This window comes from Lipotes vexillifer, unplaced genomic scaffold (assembly GCF_000442215.2).
Source record: "Lipotes vexillifer unplaced genomic scaffold, Lipotes_vexillifer_v1.1 scaffold1219, whole genome shotgun sequence".
NCBI classification, from domain to species: domain Eukaryota; kingdom Metazoa; phylum Chordata; class Mammalia; order Artiodactyla; family Lipotidae; genus Lipotes; species Lipotes vexillifer.
Genome location: NW_006781590.1, coordinates 296,379 through 306,832, shown reverse-complemented (window position 1 = coordinate 306,832; position 10,454 = coordinate 296,379). Strand labels below are relative to the sequence as shown.

The 10,454-nt window shown below is 39.9% G+C and overlaps 1 protein-coding gene across 1 annotated transcript in view; it reads left to right on the top strand.

The window, feature by feature from the left end:
- The window catches only part of ZGRF1 (zinc finger GRF-type containing 1), a 69,534-nt gene that overhangs the window by 32,495 nt on the left and 26,585 nt on the right, over nucleotides 1-10,454 (top strand). The gene's annotated exons all lie outside the window — the stretch shown is intronic.

Genomic DNA, 10,454 nt, shown 5'->3' with positions numbered 1-10,454 from the left:
GCTTTCCCCTCTTGGTGTCCATACATTTGTTCTCTACATTTGTGTCTCAACTTCTGCCCTGCAAACTGGTTCATCTGTACCATTTTTCTAGGTTCCACATATATGCGTTAATATACAATATTTGTTTTTCTCTTTCTGACTTACTTAACTCTGCATGACGGTCTGTAGATCCATCCACGTCTCAACAAATGATCTAATTTCGTTCCTTTTTATGGCTCAGTAATATTCCATTGCATATATGTACCACATCTTCTTTATCTATTCGTCTGTCGATGGCCATTTAGGTTGCTTCCATGTCCTGGCTATTGTAAATAGTGCTGCAGTGAACATTGGGGTGCATGTGTCTTTTTAAACTATGATTTTCTCTGGGTATAAGCCCAGTAGTGGGATTGCTGGATCATATGGTAATTCTATTTTTAGTTTTTTAAGGAACTTTCCATACTGTTCTCCATAGTGGCTGTATCAATTTACATTCCCACCCTCTCCCGTTGCGGAGCACAGGCTCTGGACGTGCAGGCTCAGCGGCCATGGCTCACGGGCCCAGCCGCTCCATGGCATGTGGGATCTTCCCGGACCAGGGCATGAACCCGTGTCCCCTGCATCAGCAGGCGGACTCCCAACGACTGCACCACCAGGGAAGCCCTTCACTTGGATTTTTAATGTTATATTTAGTGGAAAATTCTTTTAGATTTATTTGAGCATAGTGTTTTATTGTATATCACACTGCTTTGTTTTCTTGTCTTTCTGTGAACACAATACTTTTTATTAACCTTTTTTTAATTTTTGAATTTTATTTTATTTTTTTATACAGCAGGTTCTTATTAGTCATCAATTTTATACACATCAGTGTGTACATGTCAATCCCAATCGCCCAGTTCATCCCCCCCCCATCCCCCCGCCCCGCCGCTTTCCCTCCTTGGGGTCCATACGTTTGTTCTCTACATCTGTGTCTCAATTTCTGCCCTGGAAACTGGTTCAACTGTACCATTTTCCTAGGTTCCACATATATACATTAATATATGATATTTGTATTTCTCTTTCTGATTAACTTCACTCTGTATGACTGTCTTTAGATTCATCCATGTCTCTACAAATGACCCAATTTCGTCCCTTTTTATGGCTGAGTAATATTCCATTGTATATATGTATCACATCTTCTTTAACCATAAGTCTGTGGATGGGCATTTAGGTTGCTTCCATGACCTGGCTATTGTAAATAGTGCTGCAGTGAACATTGGGGTGCATGTGTCTTTTTAAACTATGATTTTCTCTGGGTATAAGCCCAGTAGTGGGATTGCTGGATCATATGGTAATTCTATTTTTAGTTTTTTAAGGAACTTTCCATACTGTTCTCCATAGTGGCTGTATCAATTTACATTCCCACCAACAGTGCAAGAGGGTTCCCTCTTCTCCACACCCTCTCCAGCATTTGTTGTTTGTAGATTTTCTGATGATGTCCATTCTAACTGGTGTGAGGTGTTAACCTCATTGTAGTTTTGATTTGCATTTCTCTAATAATTAGTGATGTTGAGCAGCTTTTCATGTGCTTCTTGGCCATCTGTATGTCTTCTTTGGAGAAATGTCTATTTAGGTCTGCCCATTTTTAGATTGGGTTGTTTGTTTTTTTAATATTGAGCTGCCTGAGCTGTTTATATATTTTGGAGATTAATCCTTTGTCTGTTGATTCGTTTTCAAATATTTTCTCCCATTCTGAGGGTTGTCTTTTCATCTTGTTTATGGTTTCCTTTGCTGTGCAAAAGCTTTGAAGTTTCATTAGGTCCCATTTGTTTATTTTTGTTTTTATTTCCATTACTCTAGGAGGTGGATCAAAAAAGATCCTGCTGTAATTTATGTCAAAGAGTGTTCTTCCTATGTTTTCCTCTAAGAGTTCTATAGGGCCTGGTCTTACATTTAGGTCTCGAATCCATTTTGAGTTTATTTTTGTGTATGGTGTTAGGGAGTGTTCTAATTTCATTCTTTTACATGTTGCTGTCCAGTTTTCCCAGCACCACTAACTGAAGAGACTGTCTTTTCTCCGTCATATATCCTTGCCTCCTTTGTGATAGATTAGTTGACCATAGGTGCGTGGGTTTATCTCTGGGCTTTCTATCTTGTTCCATTGATCTGTGTTTCTGTTTTTGTGCCAGTACCATATTGTCTTGATTACTGTAGCTTTGTAGTATAGTCTGAAGTCAGGGAGTCTGATTCCTCCAGCTCTGTATCTTTCCTTCAAGACTGCTTTGGCTCTCTGGAGTCTTTTGTGTCTCCATACAAATTTTAAGATTTTTTGCTCTAGCTCTATAAAAAATGCCATTGGTAATTTGATAGGATTGCATTGAATCTGTAGATTGCTTTGGGTAGTATAGTCATTTTCACAATATTGATTCTTCCAATGCAAGAACATGTTATATCTCTCCATCTGTTGGTATCATCTTTAATTTCTTACATCAGTGTCTTACAGTTTTCTGCATACAGGTCTTTTGTCTCCCTAGGTAGGTTTATTCATAGGTATTTTATTATTTTTGTTGCAGTGGTAAATGGCGGTGTTTCCTTAATTTCTCTTTCAGATTTTTCATCATTAGTGTATAGGAATGCAAGAGATTTCTGTGCATTCATTTTGTATCCTGCAACTTTACCAAATTCATTGATTAGCTCTAGTCGTTTTCTGGTGGCATCTTTAGGATTCTCTATGTAGAGTATCATGTCATCTGCAAACAGTGACAGTTTTACTTTTTCTTTTCCAATTTGTATTCCTTTTATTTCTTTTTCTTCTCTGATTGCCGTGGCTAGGACTTCCAAAACTATGTTGAATACTGGTGATGAGAGTGGACATCCTTGTCTTGTTCCTGATCTTAGAGGAAATGCTTTCAGTTTTTCACCATTGAGAATGATGTTTGCTGTGGATTTGTCATATATGACCTTTATTATGTTGAGGTAGTTTCCCTCTTTGCCCACTTTCTGGAGAGTTTTTATCATAAATGGGTGTTGAATTTTGTCAAAAGCTTTTTCTGCATCTATTGAGTTGGTCATAATGGTTTTTACTCTTCAATTTGTTAATATGGTGTATCACATTGATTGATTTACGTCTATTGAACAATCCTCGCATCCCTGGGATAAATCCCACTTGATCATGGTGTTTGATGCTTTTAATGTGCTGTTGGATTCTGTTTGCTAGTACTTTGTTGAGGATTTTTGCATCTATATTCATCAATGATATTGGTCTGTAATTTTCTTTATTTGTAGTATCTTTGTCTGGTTTTGGTATCAGGGTGATGGTGGCCTCATCGAATGAGTTTGGGAGTGTTCCTTCCTCTGCAATTTTTGGAAGAGTTTGAGAAGGATGGGTGTTAGCTCTTCTCTAAATGTTTGATAGAATTCCCCTGTGAAGCCATCTGGTCTTGGACTTTGGTTTGTTGGAAGATTTTTAATCACAGTTTCAATTTCATTCCTGTGATTGGTCTGTTGATATTTTCTATTTCTTCCTGGTTCAGTCTTGGAAGCTTATACCTTTCTAAGAATTTGTCCATTTCTTCCAGGTTGTCCATTTTATTGGCATAGAGTTGCTTGTAGTAGTCTCTTCGGCTGCTTTGCATTTCTGCGGTGTCTGTTGTAACTTCTCCTTTTTCCTTTCTAGTTTTATTGATTTGAGTCCTCTCCCTCTTTTTCTTGATGAGTCTGGCTAATGGTTTATCAATTTTGTTTATCTTCTCAAAGAACCAGCTTTTAGTTTTATTGATCTTTGCTATTGTTTTTTTGTTTCTATTTCATTTATTTCTGCTCTGATCTTTATGATTTTTTTCCTTCTGCTAACTTTGGGTTTTGTTTGTTCTTCTTTCTCTAGTTCCTTTAGGTGTAAGGTTAGATTGTTTACTTGAGGTTTTCTTGTTTCTTGAGGTAGGCTTGTATAGCTATAAACTTCCCTCTTAGAACTGCTTTTGCTTCCTCCCATAGGTTTTGGATCATCGTGTTTTCATTGTCATTTGTCTCTAGGTATTTTTTGATTTCCTCTTTTATTTCTTCAGTGATCTCTTGGTTATTTAGTAACGTATTATCTAGCCTCCATGTGTTTGTGTCTTTTACATTTTTTTCCCTGTTATTCATTTCTAATGTCAAAGCATTGGGGTCAAAAAAGAAGCTTGATATGATTTCAATTTTCTTAATTTTACTGAGGCTTGATTTATGACCCAAGATGTGATCTATCCTGGAGAATGTTCTGTGCACACTTGAGAAGAAAGTGTAATCTGCTGTTTTTGGATGGAACATCCTATAAATATCAATTCAATCTATCAGGTCTGTTGTGTCATTTAAAGCTTGTGTTTCCTTTTTAATTTTCTGTTTGGATGATCTGTCCCTTGGTGTAAGTGAGGTGTTAAAGTACCCCACTATTATTGTGTTACTGTCGATTTCCTCTTTTAGAGCTGTTATCAGTTGGCTTATATATTGAGGTGCTCCTATGTTGGGTGCATATATATTTGTAATTGTTATATCTTTTTCTTGGATTGATCCCATGATCATTGTGTAGTGTCCTTCCTTGTCTCATAACATTCTTTATTTTAATGTCTATTTTATCTGATATGAGTATTGCTACTCCAGATTTCTTTTGATTCCCATTTTCATGGAATATCTTTTTACATCCCCTTTCTTTCAGTCTGTATGTGTCCCTAGGTCTGAAGTGGGTCTGTTGTAGACAGCATATATACGTGTCTTGTTTTTGTATCTATTCAGCAAGCCTGTGTCTTTTGGTTGGAGCACTTAATCCATTCACGTTTAAGGTAATTATCGATATGTGTGTTCCTATTACCATTTTCTTAATTGTTTTGGATTTGTTTTTGTAGGTCCTTTTCTTCTCTTGTGTTTCCCACTTAGAGAACTTCCTTTAGCATTTGTTGTAGAGCTGGTTTGGTGGTGCTGAATTCTCTTAGCTTTGCTTGTCTGTAAAACTTCTGATTTCTCCATCGAATCTGAATGAGATCCTTGCCAGGTAGAGTAATCTTGGTTGTAGGTTCTTACTTTTCATCACTTTAAGTATATTATGCCACTCCCTTCTGGCTTGTAGAATTTCTGCTGAGAAATCAGCTGTTAACCTTATGGGAGTTCCCTTGTATGTTATTTGTTGTTTTTCCCTTGCTGCTTTCAAGAATTTTTCTGTCATTTTTGCCAGTTTGATTACTATGTGTCTCGGCTTGTTTCTCCTTGGGTTTATCCTGTATTGGACTTGCTGCGCTTCCTGGGCTTGGGTGGCTATTTCCTTTCGCATGTGAGGGAAGTTTTTGACTATAATTTCTTCAAATATTTTCTCGGGTCCTTTCTGTCTCTCTTCTCCTTCTTGGACCTCTATAATGCGAATGTTGTTGCATTTAATATTGTCCCAGAGGTGTCTTAGGCTGTCTTCATTTCTTTTCATTCTTTTTTTATTCTGTTCTGCAGAAGTGAATTCCAGCATTCTGTCTTCCAGTTCACTTATCCATTCTTCTGCCTGAGTTATTCTGCTATTGATTCCTTCTAGTGTAGTTTTCATTTCAGTTATTGTATTGTGCATCTCTGTTTGTTTGTTCTTTAATTCTTCTAGGTCTTTGTTAAACATTTCTTGCATCTTCTTGATATTTGCCTCCATTCTTTGTCTGAGGTCCTGGATCATCTTCCCTATCATTTTTCTGAATTCTTTTTCTGGAAGGTTGCCTATCTCCACTTCATTTAGTTGTTTTGGGGGGGTTTTATCTTGTTCATTTTTCTGGTACATAGCCCTCTGCCTTTTCATCTTGTTCATCTTTCTGTGAATGTGGGTTTTGTTCCACAGGCTTCAGGATTGTAGTTCTTCTTGCTTCTGCTGTCTGCCCTCTGGTGGATGAGGCTAACTAAGAGACTTGTGCAAGTTTCCTGATGGGAGGTACTGGTGGTGGGTAGAACTGACTGTTGCTCTGGTGGGCAGAGCTCAGTAAAACTTTAATCTGCTTGACTGCTGATGGGTGGGGCTGGGTTCCATCCCTGTTGGTTGTTTGGCCTGAGGCAACCCAACCCTGGAGCCTACCCGGGCTCTTTGGTGGGGCTAATGGTGGACTCTGGGAGGGCTCACACGAAGGAGTACTTCCCACAACTTCTGCCAGTGTCCTTGTCCCCACCGTGAGCCACAGCCACCCCCACCTCTGCAGGAGACCCTCCAACACTAGCAGGTATGTCTGGTTCAGCCTCCCCTGGGGTCACTGCTCCTTCCCCTGGGTCCCAGTACACACAGTGTTTTGTGTGTGCCCTCCAAGAGTGGCGTCTCTGTTTCCCCCAGTCCTGTCGAAGTCCTGCAATTAAATCCCACTAGCCTTCAAGGTATGATTCTCTAGGAATTCCTCCTCCCGTTGCCGGACCCCCAGGTTGGGAAGCCTGACGTGGGCCTCAGAACCTTCACTCCAGTGGGTGGACTTCTGTGGTATAAGTGTTCTCCAGTCTGTGAGTCACCCACCCAGCAGTTATGGGATTTGATTTTACTGTGATTGCGCCCCTACCATCTCATTGTGGTGTCTCCTTTGTCTTTGGATGTGGGGTATCTTTTTTGGTGAGTTCCCGTGTCTTCCTGTCGATGATTGTCCAGCAGCTAGTTGTGATTCTGGTGTTCTCGCAAGAGGGAGTGACAGCATGTCCTTCTACTCCGCCATCTTGGTTCAGGGCCACAAATTTCACTTCTTCCTTAATCTTCTCCCACCAGAAGTATTAGCTTTTGTGAAGGCACCGTCACTGGCTGCTTGTTTTGTTGTATTTCCATTGCCTCACTCTGTGCCTGACAAATAGAAGCTATCAATGAATACCTTTTTTTTTTAATTGGAGTATAGTTGCTTTACAATGTTGTGTTAGTTTTCTGCTCTTTATTAATCTTTATTTTTGGCTTTATTGGGTCTTCCTTGCTGCACGTGGGCTTTCTCTAGTTGCGGTCAGTGGGGGCTAGTCTTCGTTGCGATGCCCAGGCTTCTCATTGTTGTGGCTTCTCTTTGCAGAGTGTGGGCTCTAGGCGCCAGGCTTCAGTAGTTGTGGCACACTGGCTCTGTAGTTGTGGCTCGTGGGCTTCAACAGTTGTGGCTTGTGAGCTCTAGAGCGCAGGCTCAGTAGTTGTGACCCACAGGCTTAGTTGCTCCACGGCATGTGTGATCTTCCCAGACCAGGGCTCAAACCCATGTCCCCTGCGTTAGCAGGTGGATTCCTAACCAGTGTGCCACCAGGGATGTCCCCACAGTACATTTTTTCAGTGCTAAATTCTAGTGTGATCTTTCTGAAGGCATTTAAACAGCAGAATTGCTTAATGTGTCTAATGCTAACAATGCACAAAGTCATATTTAAGTCATCATTATTTGAATAGTATTACTACTTTGCATATAGTTGCACTTGCACAGGCAAAGACAACTATGTCACAGATGTTGCCTGTGCTATTGAGATGTAAAAATGTCATTTTTGAGGTGCATCCCTATTTCAAAGATGTTAAGATGTAAGAAACATGAGTCATAAGAATTGATGAAATATAATGTACCCTGCTTTTCTGGAATGGAATTGGCTTTATAACATATTTCTTTCTGTTTGTCTGTGTCTCAAGTTATAACTATAAACTATACGTGTAGAGAGAGATAGGTAAAGATATGGATATGCACACACATTTTTTCTGAACTGATAAGTGGATCTCTATTTTCTAGTTCCCAGATGAAGAAAACTTTCCAAAAGGAGGTACTAGCTTTAATATTGAAGAGAATTTTCAAGTGACAGCTGAGTCTAATAAGGACTCAGTTGAAAATGATTGTAAGTAAATTATAAATAAAATGTAACATTAGGAACTTATTTGACATTGAACAAACTATGTAAAGATCCATCCTTTTTTTTCCCCCACAGCAATTTTAGATTTCCCTCCTAAAGATTCAGAACATTTATATAATTATTTGAATTATAATTTTAAATCAACAGAGAGGACTTCGTGGGAAGCAAATAAGGTATAATGTAAACAAAGGTTTTTTTGTTGGTTTTGTTGCCTGCACCCTGTGGCTCGTGGGATCTTCGTTCCCTGACCAGGGATTGAACCCAGACCCCAGCAGTGAAAATGCCGAGTCCTAACCATTGGCCCACCAGGGAATTCCCTAAACAAAGTTTTAACAGTTGTGAGTAAAAAATTTTTGTGGTCTTATAAGAAATGACTCTACTAAAAACTAAAATGATAAAAATCTTAAGACTAGATGATTTTTTTAACATGATCAAGAAAGTTTATGAACAACCAACCATGATTATTTTAGTAATGAAACAGCACAGAATAATTTTTGTTAGAATAAATAACAAAATGTGGCTAAGTGCTATCTTCTTTGTTGTTCAGATGTTTTATTTTTTGCAATGTGACATGAAATGAGAGGCATACATAATTAGAAAGGAAAAAATAGAATTAGATGAATCAATTAAAAATGAGGGCTTCCCTGGTGGCGCAGTGGTTGAGAGTCTGCCTGCTGATTCAGGGGACATGGGTTCGTGCCCTGGTCCGGGAGGATCCTACGTGCTGCGAAGCGGCTGGGCCCATGAGCCATGGCCGCTGAGCCTGTGCGTCCGGAGCTCCGCAGCAGGAGAGGCCACAACAGTGAGAGGCCCGTGTACCACAAAAAAAAAAAAAAAAAAAAAAGGTTTAAAAATAATTTTGTAAAGGAGCTGAAGATAAGATAAACTTGAAAAGTTAATAGCTTTCTTAAACCAAGTAGAAAATGTACCAGAAAAAGAGTCCCAAGAGTAGTAACAAATGATATGCAATGAAGTGTCTAGGCATGATCTTAATTGGAAATTTGTGGAACATGTGTGAAATGAGCAATGAAATTTTACTGTGAAATACAAAATTTATGAATAAATAGGAATTCAGCAGTGTTTACTGAATGCCTTCTATAGGTCAGGAACTTGTAAGACTTGGATATAGTGTTGGACAAAGCAGAAATGATCTCTGATTTTAAAGGCCAGCAGGGGAGAGAGATGTTACTCAAGAGAACAAACGAACTGAGATAATTGCTATACAGAAAAGTTGTGAAGATACTCTGAAATTATAGGGGGAATCTACTTTATAGATGATTAGGAAGGCTTCTCCAGCTGTGGCAGCAGTAGGGGGAAGAACGTACGACATACAGAAACAGCAAGTGTAAATACCCTGCTATTGAAAAGAGTTGGGTGGGTTCAAGAATGTGAAAGGAGATCAAAGTAGCTGGACTGTGGAAAGTGACAGGGAAAGTGGTAATTAAATGAAATTGGGAAAGGGAGCAGGACCCGACATACAAAGCCTTGCAGGTCAGGTTAAGAACTTTGATATTGCTCTGTGTTCCCCGGGGAAATCACTGAAGGGTTTTCAGCAGAATACCCATTACATTTACATTTTTAAGAGATTTTGCTGGCTGCTGGGTGGGAGATGCATTTGATGGGTACTGTGGTGGAAGCCAGGAATCCAGTCAAGAGGAGCCGTAGACGATAGTGACTTGAAGTAGAGATTGTGGCAGTGAAAGTATAGAGCAGTTGATAAATAGATTTAAGATAAATTTTTGAGTTAGAAGCATGGATGTTGCTGGATTGGATGTAGAGAGTAGAATGAAGGAAGGGCAGGAGAAAGACTTCTGGCTTTTTTTGACTTAACAACGTGGACTGAGGTGGGCTTTACTGAGTGGAGTAAGATGCAGGACTCTGTTAGTTGGCTAGGGTTGCTGTAACAAAATACCACAGGATAAGTGGCTTAAACAACAGAAATTTATTTTGTAACAGTTCTGGAAGGTAGAAGTTCAAGATCAAGTTTCTGGTGAGAACTCTATTCCTGGCTTACAGATGGCTACTCCTCACTATGCCCTCTCACTATGTCCTCACATGTCCTTCCTTGGTATGTGCACATGGAGAGAGAGAGAGCAAGAGAGAGCACAGCGAGTGAGAACTCTCTTGTTATAAGGATACTAATTCTGTCAGATTAGGGCACCACTCTCATGACCTCATTTAGCCTTTATTATTACCTCTTAAAGGCCCTGTCTCCAAATACAGTCACACTCGGGGACAGGGAAAGGAAGAAAGCAATAATAAAAGGTGTTGAGTCCAGCTGGGAACCCTCTAAGAGGCCTGTAAAACAAAACTCAGAATTGTCCTCCCAAAGAATGAGGAAAGTAAGGTATTTATGCACCAATTCCCACCCCTCTTTGGGTGAAGATTACTCTTGGACATATTAACCAACTGGCACTTCTGGCCTGCCCTACCTGCTGTCCCAGCCCGCTCCCCCAGCCGCTGTCCTCAGGCAGAATGATGCAGATGCTAGAGGTAGGAAGCCTGGGACAGGTAGGGGAGCAATTCCCCAACTGTAGATGACCTCATAGATGGGCCAAGGAGACACGGCCAGGTCAGCAGCATCGTCTGCTACAGTGGTTAATGGTGGAAAGTTTAGGAAGTTTTCAGTGGGCTGTGCTTCCTGCCATGTGGAGGAATCTGGTCTACAG